The following is a 21,103-nucleotide window of genomic DNA, read 5'->3' on the forward strand; positions in this document are numbered from 1 at the left end:
AATCTCCTCACAAACGGTTTGTAGACCACAACAAGAGTCTTTCTGACCATTCTTCAACCTTAGAATGGGATGGTGGGATTCGGTGAGTGACCAATTTGGAGAGGAAAAGGTAAAGTCTTTGAGACAAGAAAATTATGAGATTATCACATAATCTCATAAATTTCCAATTGGCCAAGAGGTTTAAAATTCATTCATAATCTCATAAATTTCCAATTGGCCAAGAGGTTTAAAATTCATTAAACTCTTCCTTTCAAGACCATTACATGCAAAACATGCAACTTTAAGTTTGATGAGAATTTGTCACTAAAAAATCTACTAACTCAAAAGAGAGATTAGTGAGGCAAGTGTCTTCAAAAGAAGACAACACTTAGCAATGTAAGAAATTGGCATTTCCCACTCACAATTATTGGATCTTTCCATTTACTTGGTCAATGGTCAAAGTTTGACTCTCAAAGTTCGAAGTCAACAACTTTGACTTTTTGACTTTCAAAGTCAAAAGTCAATAATTTGACTTTCATTGCATTTTTTACCTAGTCAACAATTTGACTTTTAATGCAATTCTGACCAATTCCATTTAATTTCAAAATTAATTCTAATAATCAATTCTAAAATTAAATTAATATTAAATAATCAATTAAATAATTTAATTAGTTTAATTTAATATTAAATCCAACACTAATCTCAATTTATATGAATCCCTATTCATGATATTGATATTTAAGTCTCATTTAAATATCTCCTATTTTCTCTCTCTTTATGTTTAATTCACAATTAAACAATAGGTTAAATATATTATATATATTTAACGCTTTGCTCCAAAAACTGAATTTGAACTCTTCAAATTCATTCATCACACTGTTCTAAGGTTTAGTCCGATATGAGCAAGTAGAGGGATCTCATAGACCTACAGATCATGGGCTTCAACGATCAAAGATTAACCGGCTGAACTCTTTAACCTAATTAACCACCATTTATTAACTACTGGGTCACTCGACTAAAGCCTGGTAGTTACTCTCCTCTGACTGTAGATATATTTTGTCCAATCGATATAACCATGATTAGTAAGTTAAACCTTCACAGGTTGTTCAATCGATATAACCATGATTAGTAAGTTTTACCACCAAGATTACATCTTGCTTCTTAAGTCCCACCGATCCTCTAATGAACAATTGATTTGTGATCCAATCACTAAACCAAGTTCTTTTCAGGCTAATGAGAGGGTGGGGCCCCTTGTTCAAGACATGGAGTCAACACTTAAGAGAACAACCTCTCTACTATCTCTAAAAGCGGATAAGAGTGAATTCCATCTTGTACTTGGTGCTTGGGAATTAGGAGGTCAATTTTACTCGACAACCAAAATCCCGTGGATGTGGTATGCGATGCATGTTCCTAAGATATGTGTTGATAGTCATGCGTCGATGATCATGCATTGGACTAATAATGCGTTAATGAATGTATGCGATGACCATGCGTCCTGCCAAAGGTTTTCCTGCGCTCACTCCAGGTATAACGCGAACGCAAGTTTCTCGGGTAATTCGAGGTCGAACATAGGGACTTGTAGCTATATGTATACGGTGATGTGCATACGGCGGTTTGAATAGAAGAATGGAAAGGATGTTGCTAAGTTAATCCTACTCCTACTCTTATCTAACAGACAACATAATGAGAACATTCATGAAAGGTAGAAATGCGACAAACCTTGTCATGAAATAAATGTGTGGGAAAATAGATAAAATGTGGAGATGATTTCATTGCAACCCTTAAGAGTGACCGCAAGGGCAACCTTAGTCAACGCAAACCATGCGATCGTGTAACACACATACAATAGTAAACCACCTCTCGGTGCGAATTCTATGGCTTCTAATACTATAACACATGTGATATATGCGATAAGTCTATAGGACCAACACATAAGCCTCTATTCTCATTTATGCGATGACAAAGTGACACACACACAAATAAGGCGACCACATAATATCATACCTATTCCTAAGGTGCATGCGATGCAGTGTTGACAAATAGAGCTTATCTCTAAGTCCCTATCTCTTGCTTATTTCGATCTAATCTTGCTCTCTCGAGTCTAGATTCTAACCTAGCTCTCTTAAGTCATTAGGTTCTTTCTTTAGACTCTCTCTCTCGAGTAGCTCTAAAGGGGTGTTGGGCACAACATAAAACAAGACAAATGCATGAACTTGGTTGACGCAAGATTACTCCTATCTCTAGTGAACAACGTATGCCTTGCTTATTGCATCCAAACATTTACCCTCCTAGGCAGTTGATTGTTGCTGACTTTACTCATAGACAATCAATGCGTTAGCCTATAGACAGGCGTTGCAGCAGCTTCACACTAAGCAAATAAGATTACTCACACACTCGCGCAATGCACACCTCTCGGTGGGTTGCTACATGCTTCATATTCCTAATCCACATGACTAAGTATGCAATACCCAAGTACTCCCACTAAGTGTTGAAATGAAAGTAAAGATGCTAAGCAAAGACTATGGAGATGGAGTCGAAGGAATAGAGAAATGCATTGAAAACAAATTGTATTAATTCCTTAATTCCAAAATGTCATACAATACAATATGAGAAAAGAAAGGAAAAGGAAATGACCGGTTGGAAGCAAAGATTTGCTTCCAGCGGATGTGCGTCAAGGCTGTCGGTGGTGCCATGGATGGGCGGAGGAGCTGACTCTCTCAAGATCTAGCTCTGGTCGAAGGCTCCGGTCGTCACTCAGAATGGATGAAAGAGGTGAAAAACTCTTAGCCATCTCCTCTCGCATTTTTCCGGATCACAAGGATCCGCCCTAGGTGAACCTTAGGCGAAAACCTTGGATAACTTGAATTTCTGCTCATCGACTTTTATTTATAGAACTTCGGTCGTCGACAGTATTAATTGGACTGCTCTGAGTTTGACGTTCGACGCGTTAGTCCTTTCTGAACCTCTACCACTAACAGCGTGGTAGGTGAAATGTCAGCATCGGCTTTGGATTTTCTCGAGGTAGTTCCGTTGATGCGTTCATTCCACCTACCTTGTGTTGATCCCATTAGTATGCGTTGTCGCGTAGCCGCAATCATTCAATGGCCGCATTCACTTAATACCGCAACTCTACATGATGACCGCAATCGCTTGACGAGCACAACTCCCATGCGATGGACGCATATGGCTGATTACCACAACATCCATGCATTGATCGATGTGTTTGCCTTTGCGATGGAGTGTTTCTCCACATGCACTCGTCCTTATACGGTGGTCCCGTTTCCGTGGTGTGCATTCATTTTCCTACATTAGCTACAAAAATAGAACATTGAATGCATAATTAATGCAAAATAACAGGTTGGCTGAGATTCGACATGTTGATCGACGCAAGCTCATTTTCTCGTGAATTCCTATCATGATTGCCACATATTCTGCCTAACGACCTTCATAATTCTAAGTAAAAGGCCTAAGATGACATGCATTTCTACATGTCATCAGTACTCTATGTCCCCAACTATCTACACGGTCTTACACCTAAAATGGGAGGCTTATTGAGCCGGCGGTGTTGAGCCAACCTTCACCCATGCAAATTTAGGGATAATCTCGAATAAACAAGAGTTCATAGTTAGCTCAAGATTAAGGTCAAGTTACCTAGATAATCGCTTTGAAATAGTCAATCTTAAATAGTAAACAGCGTTATAAAGTAAGAGTGACTTATTTTTTGGTCCGATCTTATGCAAACTCATTGCATAGGATAGCCTCGCTCCTCATGTCAATACATGAACAAATCAGGATCACTTCGTTTGTAGCAGTTTACAATAAATTGTAACAACTATAGGGTGGTCGCATCCGATAGGGTTACCAGAATAAGGTACCCAGCCTTATTCGTATACTATAGACCATTTTGACTATTTACTGAACTTGATCCACTCTTATGTCTCCACATAAAGTTCATGTATTCATATAATAGCCATGGATCTTTAGTTTATTGGATTTAGTCTTTACAAGTGCAATTCACATATTCAACAACAGTTTTATTGAATAAACGTCAATAGCATCTTTATTGATAATAGAATATATTTAACATTACAAACTACGAGTTTTAAGACATACAACCCAATAGATGATGACTGGTAGGGTTTCATCCTGACCAAGAAACATGTATTTTAGATGGGTAGGCAAAGCCTTTAATTCCAACACTATTGACTGCTCCAACGAAGGCTTGATTTTGCCTTCTCGATATTCCAAACTTAATGGTTCAAAATTCTTATGTATCTCTTTCACTGCATAGCAAGATTCAATTGTTACAGTTGTTACATCTTCCAATTCAATCTCTTTATCAACTTCAAGTTCAAGCTTGCAAGGTGATTCTTCTTCCAACTCAACTGCCCTGCATGCATTAATCTCATCTGGGTAGTTCATCGCCTTGAATTTCAATTTTTGGCCGTTGACTTGCATCGTAATTTCTCTCTTTTGTACGTTAATCTGGGTTATACCCATAGATAGGAATGGTCTTCCCAGAATGATGGACACATCTTTTTCTGCTTCATAATCTAATATGATGAAATCTACAGGTAGAATGAATTTGTCTACTTTAACCAACACATCTTCAAGCTTTCCTTCTGGGTGCACTAAAGATCGATCTGCTAATTGCAAAGTAACCGTAGTAGGCGTGAGCTCTCCAATTTCCAGCTATTTGAAAATTGACAAGGGCATAAGGTTAATACTTACTCCCAAATCTCATAGGGCATGACCGATGTAAATTCCACCAATGGAGCAAGGAATTGTGAAACTCCTTGGATCTTGCATCTTTGGAGGAATTATTGCATTGCAATCTTGCATCATTACCACTGTCTCGTAATTTACTATTTTTCTCTTTTTGGATATAATATCCTTTAGGAATTTGGCATATGCTGACATTTCCAACACCTCTATGAGTGGGATTTTAATGTGCAGCTGTTTTAACACTCCTAGAAAGCATTTAAACTGGCATTCATCATTTTTCCTACTTAATCTCTATGGGGATCGAGGTAGTTGTACGTCATTTGATGTCGTTGATGTAGAAGCTATTGCAGATGTGTCTCTGTGTTCCTTTTGAGCTTCGTGCGCTGGTTGAATGTTGCTTTTATCAAACGAATATTTTTGTGCTTCTTCAGGGGCTTTGTTTGACTTTTCGTTCAAAGTTCCTGTTGTGATGTGTTCACTCCTTAATGTCACTACTTGACATTGTTCTTTTCCTGAGTTCCCTACGTGGTGCTTGGAAGTGAACCTTGTGGTCTATTCTTCAATTCCCCTGCGATTTGTACCAATTGGATTTCAAGGTTGCGAATCGACTTCTCTTGGTTTTAGAGGATTGATTCATTATTTTATATATATCCCTTTAACAAATTTTCCAAAGGTGAGGTGGTTGGTGGCTGAGATGAACTTACTGTTTGTTGATGCCCCTTTTGTCTTTGATGGAACGCAAATGGTCCATTTTTAGGGCATTGTGAGAGTTGGCTTGTGGTTGCTTGTTAGCCCCGAAACCTACGTCGTCAATAAGCTTCGAGTCTGGTCAAAAGAAAATTTATAATACTGAACTACTCCTATCACTACAAAGATGTAGTAACAGTGGTAAGTCCAAGTTGATCCGCAGAGAAGCGCGATTTTTTTCGCTAAGTTAATTTTCTAACTAGAGCAATAAATGGGAGGGATGGGGGGGATGAATGCGTGAAATTGAAATGAAGTGAAATGGATATATGACACGGTAATTGATTCATTTAGTTCTGGAATTAAGTAGTCATCAATGTAAATTAAATCATTATTTTCAGTCAACATATCCTATATTCGAATTATGCATGCATAGCTACCCAATCGATGCATATTAAATAATCTCTACAAAGACCGACAATCAATTAATACGAACCAATCGAGCGTCCTAATTTGTAATTAAGGCTAGAAAGACCGTGCCCTAACTAACCTACATGCTCCTAGATCCAATTGGGTCTTCAGTGGCCATAAAGAACTAGAAACACATGCATTAAGATTCAGGATTCAACTATGTTGATTCAGTGTCCGGACAATCATGTTCAAATAATCAATTTATTCTTTAAATCTAGATTAACCGTGTAATGTAAAGATTCATGGACAGCCTATAAACCTAACATGTTCATCTAATCTGTGCTACAAGGGTAAATTCAAAGCATGAATGATTACAAGGATGCGTGCGAGCTTGAATTTAACTAAAAAAGACGTGCGATCATGATATGGGCATCAATCCAACACATAAAAGCAAGTCTAAATTAAACAAGATTCAAGAAAAAACATAATTCTGAATTAAAGCACAAAGATTGAACAGAAAACTGATCAAAATACAAAGAACGTTCGTTCCAAGAACTAAACGAAATATTACCTCATCGATTCATAGAAAACTCGATGGGATACGTTCCAGTACACGTTCATAATCTGAAAATAAAATAGAAACTAACCTAAAGATACTGAAAATTGAAGGGAATAGAAGAAGAATGAAGATTAACTTCGGCCTCCATCGATTTGGCCTCCAAAATTCAGCATACCTCAACCTCGGGCCGAGAAGAGATATTTATAGTGATCAACGCAGCGTTACAATGCTTGGAGTAGCATTGCAACGCTGATGCGATGAAAGGAAAGCATCAAATAAGAATTACAACACTCACTTGCACGAGCATTCAGCTTCATGTCCATCATTCTTTGCAGCGTTGCAAAACTAATGCAAGCCTTCAAACATTGGAGTTCAGAGTTGATATACGTTGGGACACTGGCGGTGATGCAACTTTGGAGCATCGCGATGCTTGGAGTAGTGTTGCAATGCTGCGTCCACTGCCAAATACTCGCTACTCCATGCTCGACGACTCGATACTCGATGCTCGTTGACTCTGTAGCATTTTCTTGATTATTCAACATCCTTTTACTCGATGGTACTCGATGATGCTCGATGGCTGATCATACTCGGTGGAACTCGATGGCTTTTTGGTCTGGATGTTCAAATCAACTCCAAACTGCTTCAAATTAACCCCGTTCTTCACCAAATGATTAATTCTACCTCTTTGTTGCTCAATACCTACAAAATAGGGAAATAAAAACATAAAATCCACTAACGAGCCCGAATTAAGCTAGGAATAATAACTCTTTTTTAGAGCTAACATTGTTGATTTCCTTCCCATGAGAAGTTGGGGTGGTTTCACCAATCAGGGTTGTAAGTGTTGGAGAAAGGTTATTTTTGATAAAGTAAACGGATTGTGGGTTGTGCAACCATACCTCAAAAGAATGAGGCTTTTCACAAAGAACGAAACTTTCATCAATCCTCTATGTAACTACGTTCTCTTTCTTGAGCTAGATTTGGTTAGGGTCATCGCCTGTAGTAGGTTAGTCATCGTGCTCACCTGTGTTTGAAGCGATGCGATGGCATCATTACTCTGTCTATCAATTGACCTTGAACTATATTCATTTTCCTTCCAATCTTCATGATTTTTCGAGATTTGATCAAGAATGTTAGCTTCAACATACGTTTTGTCCAAAAGTTTGCCTACTGCAGGGGCATTAACTTTTGTTTGCGATGCTGAGTTTAAACCATAGTAGAAAATTTTCATCTGTAGGCAGTTAGGGAGTCCGTTATGTGAGCAGTCTCTTATTAATCTCTTAAATTTTGCTCGTGCATCATTGAGCGTTTTATTTTCTTCTTGCTAAAAGTTTGTAATTGCTTTTTTCATCAGTGGGAAGTATTTTTTCATAAACTTTTCTACTACTTGCTCCCAAGATGTGATTTCGCCTACTTCAAGTGAGTATGCCCACTTTCAGGTGTTATCACACAATGAAAATGGGAATAATGTGAGTCGGACTTCTTCTGGAGTGATGTTTGGAAATACAAATGTATTGCAAATTTCAATGAAAATCCTCAAATAGGTCTTAAAAGAACCATGTTCTTATCATTAATTCCCTCGATTATGTGTTACTTGTTTGCTTAATATGTCAATTTTTTAGGTAAAATAGTCCCGAGAGAAATTAGGAGTCATTTCAAGAAGTTTGGACTAGGATCAAGAATCAAGAAATCAAGAAAATTGAAGAGAATCAAAATAGTTACCAAAATTCCATTTGAAGCAACATCACGACCCTCCTAGAAGCATTGAGCAATGCTTAAAGACAGAACACATCACATTGTTGCACAATAGGGCAGCATTGCAACGCTGCCAAGGAGCATCACAACGCTCTGGAGATTGACGAAAATTGTTCGCGCGCTTGCGCCTTGCACAACCCAACATCAGCCAAGCATCTCGACCCTCACCCAGTGCTTCTTGGATTTTTTACGATTTAACGTTGCAACGCTATCCTTAACGTTGCGACGCTACACCTGCGAATATAAAAGGTTTTCTTTCATTTTTAGCAAACGAGAGGCAGAATTTTCTCATGGAGTCTAGAGTTTCTCCCAAGATCTATTCATCTCCTTGGTAATTCTATTCCATTTAGGTTAGATTTTCATTTCTTTCTTTGATTTATAAACAATGTATTGAATTTCTTCATAGATTTGTCTATGAGTTGATGAATTAGGTTTTCAATCTTTTTTCTAGTTTCAAGAATTATTTGTACATTTCTTGAGTTTTCTACTTTTCTTTAATTCATTACAATATGGATATATGCTTCTTTGAATCAGTTTGAACTTCTAAAAGCATGTTTATGGATCTTTATCTTTTGAGCATGTATAGTCAAGATTCTTAGTTTTTCTACAATCTTGCTTGAATATTATTGCTTTATGTATTCATATATAAGAATGTCTAGCTAAGGTCTACCAAGTGGTAATAGTTAATGTGTATTTGATGGCATTCCTAGAATAATTGCTAGATTCAAAGATAATTGCGATTAATTGAATATGGCTATCTTGACAATTAATCAACACAATTGAATTCTCGAACATAATGAAAATGCTTTCTATTCTATATAGATGATATCGAACCCAATAGGATTAGAAGCATATAGATTAATTAGAGTTATGTCTTCCAACTTTAATCAATGTTTAGAATGCTTTCTTGATTAGATTTTTTGCTAGTTGTCTGCCTTTGTAGAGACTAGCTTAGTCGAGTTAAGCGAGTAGTTGTTGGCATAATTCGATTGCAAAAGATTAATTTGTAGAAATAAATGATAGAAATTACATTGAATGTCTAATTTGAACTAGAAATGAGATTGAACAATACTTGTTTACATTTATCCTTTATCTTTTGATTTTTCAAGTTTTTTTTTTTTTTTTGTCTTTTTACCAAAAGCCCTGTTTTTATCGCTTTTATAGTTGACTTTATATTAAGAAAAGATTAGAAATAAGTCTTCCCTGTGGATTGACCCCGCACTTGCCGCTTATACTACTTGTTAGTATAAGATGTAGGTTTCGGTGATTTATAAATATTTTTGTTTCGGTTAGAGTCGAATGAACGGCATTGATCAGAGCATGAACATAAATGTATTGCAAATTTCAATGAAACTCCTCAGATGGGCGTGAGGATCTTCGCCACGCCTCCCCCCAAACTGGCCAGCCATCTGAATCATTTGAAGCATTACAAGCTTCATTTCAAATCCGATTCCATCTAAAACTAGTTGCATGATTCCTAGTGAGAAATCATACAAGTTAGGTGACACATAGTTCCTAATGGGCCTATTGCGATCATTTGCAAAAAGAGTGGGGTTGGTAAGGACATCGACATTATTATTAATCACTACATGTAGTTCTTTTGGATGATCTCGCTGATCCGCCATACTTTGAGCCCTATTCCTTTGTCTTTTGCGAAAAGTCCTCTCAATTTCTAGGTCGTATACAAGCTCAGGTGTAGATCCCTTGCTCATAAAACGTTTGTACCTTCTTCACAGCAAAGATACAATATTCCAGCAACTGAGATCTGCGAAAATAAAAAATAATAGTCTTAGCACATTTGGTTATTGCAATCCCTGGCAACGACGCCAAAAACTTGATGTGTTCATTCCATGCGATGAAATAAATTTTGAAAATTGGGTTCTAACGCACTGTTTTATCTAGTTAAACCCAAGTATAAGCTCAACTAGAGTCCTGGTGAGTCCAGGGTCGAACTCAGGGATTTCTTTGTTGTGAATGTGTTGACAACTAATGTTATAATTTTAGTGCAATTTGAACACTAAATAGGTGATGGGTTTTGATGTTATTCTAATGCTGAGATTAATTTTAGTAATGGATGCGATGGGATTTTTCACTTCAAGTGAAACAGTTGTATGTGACAAAAGTGAAATTCAAATGAGAGATGGTAAGGTCGAGAAGAATATTCACTAACATTTCCTAAGCAAATATATAAATCATGCATTCAAGCAGTACACTCGATATTATAAACTACATCTGTCAGTGTACATAACCACAATATCCTATTTCTAGGATGCAGGCAATGAGTGTATATTGTGAAAGATATTTCTTTATTTCTAAAGAACCTCTCTTTTTTTTTTATGAGTTTTAAATCTCTAGTTCCTTCGAACCTATATTTAATCTACTTAGAATAATCTCTTAAGTTATTTAAGCCTTTTAATAAGTATGCATAAAACAAGCAGAAGTCATGGTTTAAATATTGCTTAATTCATGTTAGCTAAATGCTTCTCGACCTATAAATGGTTTAGTGACTCATAATGAGGATAGAAAAGATTGATGAGGAATGAACTGAATATTTATTCATATTGAGGAAAAAGGTCTTTCAACATTTATACAATGGTTTATCGTGGTGTCCAATTTCTTGCTTTCTTCGGCTTTATCAATGACTGCTTTACTAGGAGTATTGAGAATGGGGTTCCTCTTCTGCCTCCATAGGTGATTCTTTTTCAAGATTTTCAAATGGTGAAAAAAGGAGTGGAATTTTTGCAGAGTTTTTTTTTTTTTTTTCTATTCCCCTAGTGTGTTTTTTGCATGGTGATTTATAGGCGTTCAGTGGCAACTTTTCCTATCTTACTAATGATTATGCTGATAAGATGCATTAAATTCCATACCCCGATGCACCACCTGCTACGTGTTAAAAGTTTATTGGTTCTACAATGAAGCTTTCTTATCAGCTATCAGCTTGACCTTTGATTTGACTTCCACCGCCCATACGTCATGTCATATCTCATCGCTTGAAGCCACCAACTTGGCCAACTACGTGATCATATATTGGTGTTGAGACACATGTGATCATATCGATAGATTTTCTACACCAAACAGAGTATGATTTTTAACCTTTTGTATAAAGATTAGGTTTTATGTGTTTGTAACCACATGATGTAATTATTTTCACGAATTCCTTATAAAGTTGTCGCATTTTCAGAGCTTGTTCTTAATTGTTTTAGATAAAAAAGACAGAATAACTTGTATTTCTAAAAGTTATCACTTAGGAAAAATTTTGCACAATAACACTTGTGTGTTATGTATTGTCAGTGTGTCCCAAAGGGGCCATAGAGAGGTCTTTATATAGAGAATGGTCAATCTATTTTCCTGATCCTTTTCCTATTTCCCTTTTCCACAGTTAATTAATTAAATAACATTTATTTAATTAATTTAGCACAATTAAATGACACTTATTTAATTTAATTTGTATATTAATTAAATAACTATTTATACATTAAATCCAATTTAATATATAATATTATATAATATTTAATTATCATAAACGTCATATGTATATGTGCAATACCTCTCTATTAATTAATTCTTTGTGAATCTAATTCACTTGAATTAATTAATTAAATCTTATTCAAATATTATTTTCCAATTTAATTTGAATTATAGATCATATCTATAACCAATTATATAATTAATCACGATTAATATATGGTTTCCTAAAATTAATTTGAACAATTCAAATCATACCTCTTAAATATCCTCTAGTGAGCTAACAAGGGGACCTGGTAGACCTGTAGATCAGAACCTCCAACGACATGAGATTAATTGGCTAAACTCATTAACCAATTTAATCAATATTCATTAACTGTGGTACACTCCACTAAAGACCCATAGTTGCACTCTTCTCACTACATATATATTTATGTGTTCACAGATATAGACCAATAACATCAAGTTAGTCCTTCACAACTGTTTGTAACTCCAACTAGATCAAAATACCATTTTACCCTTGGGTTACCTTTGACTTCTTCAGTACCAGTGCTCCTCTAATGAACAACATGTTTATGGTCTAACCAATAAATAGAAACCCTTCTGGGGCCAATGAGAGGGTAAGGCCTTTTGTTCAAGTCCTGAAGACATCACCTAAGAGAACACTCATACTTACCCTTGAGGCGGGAATGAGTAAATTTCATCTTGTATTACTATGTTCCAAGCTCCCCACTCGGTCTTGTCCCCAAAATGGTAGGCATATTGGGTGAAAGAACTGGTCACCCTCACCCATACAAATCAAAGGACAATCTCTCATGAACAGGAGTTCATAATATACTTAGGATTAAGACTAAGTTGGCTAGGTTGTCCTATTGAAATAGGAACCTAATTGGTTAATGGTGTTACATCTAGTAGTTATTATTTCGCGGTCTAGTCTTATGCAAACTCATTGCATAGGATACTCCCACACATATGTCAACTACACGAATGCGTTGGATCTTTGCATTTGTATCAAATATAAAGTGGGTTGTATCCATAGTGTTACCAGGATAAGGTACTCAACTTTATCCCTATACTACAGACCCTTCAGGCTGTATCTTGAACATTGATCCCTATATGTCTCCACATACAGTTCAAGACTCATAAGGTAGCCTTGGATGTTGGTTTATTAGATTTAGGGTTAGTAAGACAAAAGAAGACAAACAACACAAATAATAATATTTTTTGAATTAACATCTATAACTCTTTATTGATGATGGTCAATTAATAACATTTACTATCTACAAGTTTTAGGGCATAAAACCCAACATTAATTTTAAACCATTTAAAATTAATTTGGACCTATGTTTGCATGCAACTCTTAATTATAGATTTTAATTCTAATTTCATTATCTTTATAACCATTATAAAGTAATGAAAAAAAATAAAATCTATAAATTTGCATTTGTGACATTGATTAAATATAACGCTTATATTAATCAAAGTAATGTCATGCTCAATGCAAATTCCTTTTCCATTATAAGATATTAAAAGGAGATGCAGTTGAATCATACACCTTTATTCCAAAAAAATTTTAACGTTGAATGAAATAAATCCAGGCATATTCATTTTCCTTAGCAAATTCTTATCTCTTTTCATTGTAGATAGAAAGTGATAGACAATTATCACTATTTATCAGTGATAGTTATCTATCACAGTCTATCTTAGATAGACAAGGATAGTTGTCTGTCACTATCTATCTTAGATAGACAGCGATAGACATCTATCATTGTCTATTTATACAATTTTGTTACTATTTATGCTAATAGAAATGATTTAGTGTATTTTTATAAGTACCTACGCTGCTTTAGAAATGTATGGTATGAAGGATCGAATCTCGAGCAAAAACGTGTGAACGCCTTTTGTTTAAAAGAAGCAAAATACAGTAACAACAAAAATGGACAATGGATAAACATTCAGATCAACATACTTAGAAGAGAGAAGAAAAGGGAAGAAGAATATCACATACCTTCGTCGAATCTCAATCTCTTCATGATTTCCTCGTCGTCTTCTTTGGAATGATTCTCTAACAAACAATAGGCACCACCGTAAATGAGACCTCATTATTCCTATAGCTTTCCAAAAATACCTTTAGGGCTAATTTAATCAAATAACCATTATTTAATTAATTAGCCTATTAATTAAATAACTATATTAAATCTAATTTAATATATATTTAATTAATCAATAAACATCATGTGTTTATTTGCTGCCACTCTCAAAATTAATTAATTCTTTATGAATCTAATTCATAAGAATTCAATGGATTATTCATAAGAATTCAATATTTGAATCCTATTCAAATATTTTTTCTTAATTAGATCAGATCTATAATTAACCATATCATATTAATCTTATTTATATGTTATTCCATCAATTGATTTGAACAATTCAATTAATTCCTCTTTTTCTTTAGTAAGCTAACAAGGGGACCTTATAGATCTACAGATTAGGAGCTCCAATGATACGAGATTAATTAATTAAACTCTTTAATTAAATTAATCAATGTTCATTAACTACCGGACACTCTACTAAAGACCGATAGTTGCACTCTTCGCACTGTAGATATATTTCTGTGTCCACGAATATAACCAATCAACATTGAGTCAACCCTTCACAAATCACTCGTACTACAATTGGGTCAGATTACCATTTTACTTCTGTAGTTACATCTAACTCCTTAAGTACTACTGATCCCTCTAATGAACAAATAGTTTATAGTCCAACTATAAACTAACACCTCTCGAGCCAGTGAGAGGTTGAGGCCTAAATGTTCAAGACTCGAAATCAACTATTAAGGGAGCAATTTATCTACTTCCTCTGAAGACGGGAAGGAGTGGATTACATCTTGTGTAGTTATGTTCCTAGCTCCCTACTCAGAAAAACCCCCAAGATGGTAGGCTTGTTGAGTCGGCTAATTTGGCCACTCTCACCCATACAAATCAAAGGATCACCTTCATAGACAGAAGTATACAACTCACTCAGGATAAAGGTCAAGTCACCTATGGTCATCCTAGTGAAATGTAAGTCTCTTCTAGAAATAGTGTTATAAAGAAAGACTATTCATTTCGCAGTTCGGTCTTATATAAACTCTTTGTATAGAATTCCCCCGCTTGCATGCTTCCACATGAATGATCAGGATTAGATCATTTGTAGCACTTCACAACAATTATAACATCTACAAAACGAACCGTATTCGTAGTGTCACTAGTATTGGGGTTCATGCCCTAAATTCTCGTGTCCTGTAGTTTGTAAACAGTCTGTACGAACGCTTGTGATATATAATATATGATATTTTACTTCACTTCTTAATTTTTTCAATTGTTTTTTTTATTTGCTTTACCACAAACCAATAAACCTAAAATCCCTGATTATCTGTATGTAACTTAAGCATGTATGTGGTGACATATAAGTGGATCATGCCTTAAGTGATAACGAAAATGGTCTATAGTATATGGATAAAGGAGGAAAACCTTATCCTGGTAATGCTATGGATGCGGCTCGCTTTGTGGAATGGTCAAAAGTGTTGTGACTTGTCACAGATGGTCTGATCCTGATCATTCGTGTAAGGGACATGCGATTGGGGGCGTCTTATATAAAGAGTTTGTATAAGACCTAACCATGATGTGTTGACATCTTGTTATATAACACCGTTCATGACAAAGACTTCACTTCACTAGGATGACCATAGGTAACATGACCTCAATCCTGAGTGAGTTAGAAACTTCTACCATTGAGGGCGGTCCTTTGATTTGTATGGATGCAAGTGGTCAGGTCACCGACTCAAACCTACCACTTTGGGGATTCGTCTGATTTGGGAGCTGGGAACTCAACTACACAAGATGGAATTCACTTCTTCCCCGAAGCAGGGGCAAGTAGATAGATAGCTCCCTTAAGGGCTAATTCCAGGGCTTGAACGATGTGGCACCACACACCTTCTCTTGGCCCGAGAGGTGTTCACACCTAGTTGGACTATGTTGTATCGTTCATTAGAGNATTCCAGGGCTTGAACGATGTGGCACCACACACCTTCTCTTGGCCCGAGAGGTGTTCACACCTAGTTGGACTATGTTGTATCGTTCATTAGAGGAATCAATGGTACTTAAGGAGTGAGATGTAACTACAAGGGCGAAACAGTAAAATGGCTCAGTTGTACTTACGAGCATCTATGAAGGGTTATCGTAGTCATAATTGGTTATATCTGATGGACACAAAAATATATCTGTGGTAAGAAGAGTTCAGCTATTGGTCTTCAGTGGAATGCCTGGCAATTAACGGATGGTGGATCTCGTGGCTAAAGAGTTTAGTCAGATATTCACGTACCATTGGAGCTTTGAGCCACAGGTCCATAAGTCCCCTTGGTAGCTTGGATAAAGTTGAGAATCAGTTTTTGGGTCAGTTTGAAATGTTCAAATTGATAAGAGGAAGTTCGATTATATATGATATAATTGAACTGGTTAATTATATATGATATAATTGACTAAATGTATGAGATATATTTTTTGGAGGAAATTAGATATAAATATGATTTATATCAAGTAGAGGAGAAATTACTATAGTCGATATATGATATCAAACTATAGGTTAAGAATATAATATGATTATATTCATTATTTATTTAAATAGGCAGTTATGAGATATGGCCGAGAATTTCTCCTAAATCGTGCGAAAGTGAGAAGATTTATTTTGGTTATTTTAAGTGAAGAATAAAATGAAAATTGTTTTCATTTTGTAAAGGGTGTTGAGAAAAATTCACTCATGATGTGGAAACTTCACGATCACTTAGTTGAGAGCCTATACGATAGCACCCATTGCCTAAACAATCGCACACTCGCACGCTAAACGATCTTTCACCTTCTCTAAACGATCACTTAACGTGCAGAGCTGAACTAAACGATCGCTTACTATTTACCAGACGATCGTTTAGTAAAACCTACACGATCGTGTACCTTTCTCTAAGCAACAAGCACCCGACTATACGATAGTCACCTACTATCTCCCAATTGCTTGTTTGTTCTACACAATCGTCCTTTCCTTCTTCCTCTACCAATTCCATCAAAGTCCACTATTTGGATTCTCACTCCAAGAATACCAAGGGCTTTGAGTGGCGGTGTCATCCCCAGTTGCTGCTTGTTCGTATGGCTCGTGCGCTGCCATTCGTGTAGACGATTGGGTGCTGCTAGGCGACTGTTTGCTGGGCGATAAGGATCGTAGAGGGGTTGCTTCTGCTGGATTAAGTTTGAGTGAAGATAGTGTTCAACTGGTATGTTTGCTCAATCTGTTGTATTTTAATTGTTAAAGCATGCCTATAATTAGTGTTACAATGCATATCTGTTTGTTAGAATATATGTGTGGTAATTTGGTCATAATGAAATCTGAAATATCTGAACCCGCTCATAGATACTCTTGTTTAAGAGTTCCTTCAACTAGGATAAGGTACCCAACCTTATCCATATACTACAGACTATTTAGGTTATCACTTAAACCTAATCAACCTGTATGTCTGCACATACATGTTTAAGTTTCATAAAATAACCTTGGATCTTAGTTTATTGGATTGAAATATTGTAGTCTAAACGTTAATAAAATACTTCTTATTTTATTAAATATGTAATTTGTCTTTACAAACCACAAGATACATGAGATTTAGGACATAAACTCCAATATGATAGTGGTCACTAATAGTGCATTATCTTTTTCTTATTGTTTATCTATCGTTGTCTATCTCAGATAGACACTAATAAAGGACTATCTTTGTCTATCTCAGATAGACACTAATAGTGCTCTATCTCTGTCTATCTCAATTCGAAGGTATTAATAGGTAGACTGAGATAGACTAGTATGTAAATTGTCTATCTTAGATAGACAGTGATTACCTTTGTTCTTGAATAGTTGTTGATACTAATTACCTTTCTCATATTTATCTATTAGGTTGATCCCATTAGCAACATTGAATATAAGATAATGGATGGAGATAAATAGTTCATAGTGAAGCTAGACATGGGATCTTGCAGTTGTCAAGTATGGGATTTTGAGGAACTTCAATGTGCACATGCATTTGTTGTTCTCCAAATGCTTAATTTAGATACCTATTCTTATGTAGCTTACTTTTATTATAGAAGAGCATTTTCAGTAGGATATAGTGGTTATGTTCGACCTGTTAGAGTTCATTCGGATTGGAGAGCTGAAGATGATGTCATGAAAACATTACCTCCTATTGTTAAACGTCAAGTTGGAAAACCTAGAAAACAAAGAATTCCATCTGTAGATGAATTTAAAAGTTAATCAAAATCTACTCATTGTAATCGTAAAGGCTACAGTAGTAGGACTTGCAAACTTCAACCAATTAATCAAATGATGCAATCATTATTTTTAAATTGTAATACATGTATAGACATATAGATTGACATTGAGTTTATGAATGATATTTTTTTATTTATTATGTTCTTGAGTTGCAAATTTTTTTAATAGTACTTACTTTTAAGCATTATATATTAGTGATAGGCACAAAAACAAGAAAAAAGCATAAAAACTATCAGTGGTAGGCACAAATAGTGTCTATCTTACTCTATCTACTGATATCAAGTAGATGAACTTTAGCAAGAAAGTCAACAAGTAGACACAAATAGACAACTATTTGTGTCTCTTACTATGTATATAAATTATGACATGTATCTAAATCTATCAGTAGATAGATTCAAGTAGACAACTATCAGTGTCTATCTAAATCTATGAATCTATCAGTAGATAGACTCTAATAGATTCAGATAGATGTAGATAGTTGCAACATTGTCTATCACTAAACATACAAACCATGATTGTTTTTCTAATTGTACATCACACATTCATTGCAACTACGTTCTCCCCTCTTCTAAGTCAAAACCTTAAATGATAGAACTGTATCATTCATTGAAGTCACCTATCATTTAAAAACCCATTCATTGAAGTCTATCGTTGTCTATCTCAGATAGACACTAATAATATCATATCTCTGTCTATCTCAGCCAAATAATGATAGTACTCTATCATTGTCTATGATTGTTACGAAATCGACAATTAAAGAATACAAAAAGGAACGTAGAGATAGAGAAGATCGACAAACAGATATACGTGGTTCACTAACGGTGTGTTAGCTACGTCCACGGGCAGAGGGAGAACAATATTATTAGGGAGAATGTTTTCAGAAAATTACATCAAATGGTGCCTCTAGAGTTAGAGAGTTTATATAGCGCACTACTCTAAACCCTAGGGTCATAATCATTAGTTGTTCGAACTTAGTTGTTTGAAGCGCCAACAAACAAATTCAAAGCATTCCAAACAAATCTCCACCTTGACTTGAATTCTCTCCCAGATAACAGATGTACCAAATGCAACATAAATCAATATTACCAGACGTACCCAGACTTCTCCCTCATGCCTCAAAGTGTCCCACAAGGGGGACCATTAACAATTCAAAACATTCAGCAAGTCTAAATAATGTTGGAACTTGCCTTATGGGACCGGTTTGGTGAACATATCGGCAGGGTTATCAGCAGTACCAATTTTCATCACTTTAACTCTCTACTCACCTCTTAAGAAGTGATATCTTACATCTATGTGCTTAGTTCTCTCATGATGAACTTGATCCTTGTCTAGGCATATTGCACTCAAACTATCACAGTATACAATAGCTTGGTCATGATGCAAACCAAGATCACCAACTAACCCCCTCAGCCATATTCCCTTTTAAGCAACTTCTGTCAAGGCCATGTACTCTACTTCAGTAGTAGACAAAGTAACTGTAGACTGTAAGGTTGCCTTCCAACTAACAACAGAACCACCCATAGTGAACACATAGCCAGTCATAGACCTCCTACTGTTAACATCTCCAACATAGTCAGAATCAGAATAGCCAGTCACCAAACACTCTGTGAAATTCCCATAAACGAGACCAACATTAGACATACCTCTAAGGTAACAAAAAATCCTTTTAACGGCTTACCAATGCTCCTTCCCAGGTTGACCCATGAACCTGTTGACAACACTAACAGCATGGGCAAGATCAGGCCTAGTACAGACCATAGCATACATCAAACTTCCCACTATACTAGCATAAGGAACTCAAGACATGTACTCCTTCTCAGCTTCAGATTGTGGTGAAAGAACAGATGACAAACAAGCATTTACAACACTAGGAGTATCTATAGGCTTAGCTAATGACATACCAAACTTGGACAATATTTTCTGATATATCCTTTCTGCGACAAGAAGAGCTTATTCTCATCTTTGTCCCTATAAATCTCCATACCCAGAATTTTCTGAGCAGCACCCAAATCCTTCATATCAAACTCAGCATTGAGAAGATTCTTCAATTTTAGAATGTCAAACTTGAACTTTGCAGCTATGAACATATCATCTACATATAAAAGTAAATAAATCATTGAACATCATCAGCTTTGTTGTGATATACACAACAATTATACGGACTCCTGTTATAGCCAAGTCTAATCATATAGCTGTCAAATCGTTTGTACCACTACCTTTGAGACTGCTTTAACCCATACAAAGATTTCTTCAACTTGCAAACATAATCTTCTTTACCTGGACATTAGAACCCATCTGGTTGGGTCATATAAATCTCTTCCTCCAACCCTCCATGTAAGAAAGCTGTCTTCACATCTAGTTGTTTAAGTTCCAAATTCTGATGTGCTACTATGGCTAGTAACACCCTGATAGAAGTATGTCTGACTACTGGTGAGAAGATCTCATTATAATCAACTCCTTCCCATTGTGTGAACCCTCTAGCAACAACTCGAGCTTTATATTTAAATGCCCTCTGAAGGTGATATTCCCTCCTTTTTCTTGAAGGCACATTTACAAGTGACAATTTTTCTCTCCATAGGTCGTTTAACTAATTCCCATGTCTGATTTTTGTCAAGAGATTCCATCTCATCCCTCATAGCAGCAAGCCATTGAGTAGACTCACCACATGACACAGCTTCTCTATAGGTGGATGGCTCATAAGGATCCACCTCTTCAGCAACCTACAATGCAAAAGTAACCATATCTTCAAAACCATACCTCACATGAGGTCCAACACCAACTCTTCTAGCTCTATCACGAGCTATACTCGGTTGATATACTCGTGATCTAGAATTCTCAGGTAAAGTAACTTCTGATGTTTTAGGCACATTAATTTCTGGTTGCACATCAGTTTCTGTAGTAACGTGTTGATCTTCTCCACCTTGATGTTGTAATTCATTCACAGTTGAAGTGAATTGCATCTCTACCTGTTTATCAACACTACTACTTTTTCCTACATCAGTAGACGTCACAAAAGGCTTTACAGTTGAGTTAAGCATGGAATTTTCATCAAATATCACAGTCCTACTAAGTATGACTCTTTCTCAGAAGGTGACCAAACTCTATATCCCTCAACTCCATCCCCAAAACCCACAAATATGCCCTTTTTAGCTCTCGGTTCTAATTTACCCTCATTAACATAATAGT

Source organism: Benincasa hispida, chromosome 11, assembly GCF_009727055.1.
Source record: "Benincasa hispida cultivar B227 chromosome 11, ASM972705v1, whole genome shotgun sequence".
NCBI classification, from domain to species: Eukaryota; Viridiplantae; Streptophyta; class Magnoliopsida; order Cucurbitales; family Cucurbitaceae; genus Benincasa; species Benincasa hispida.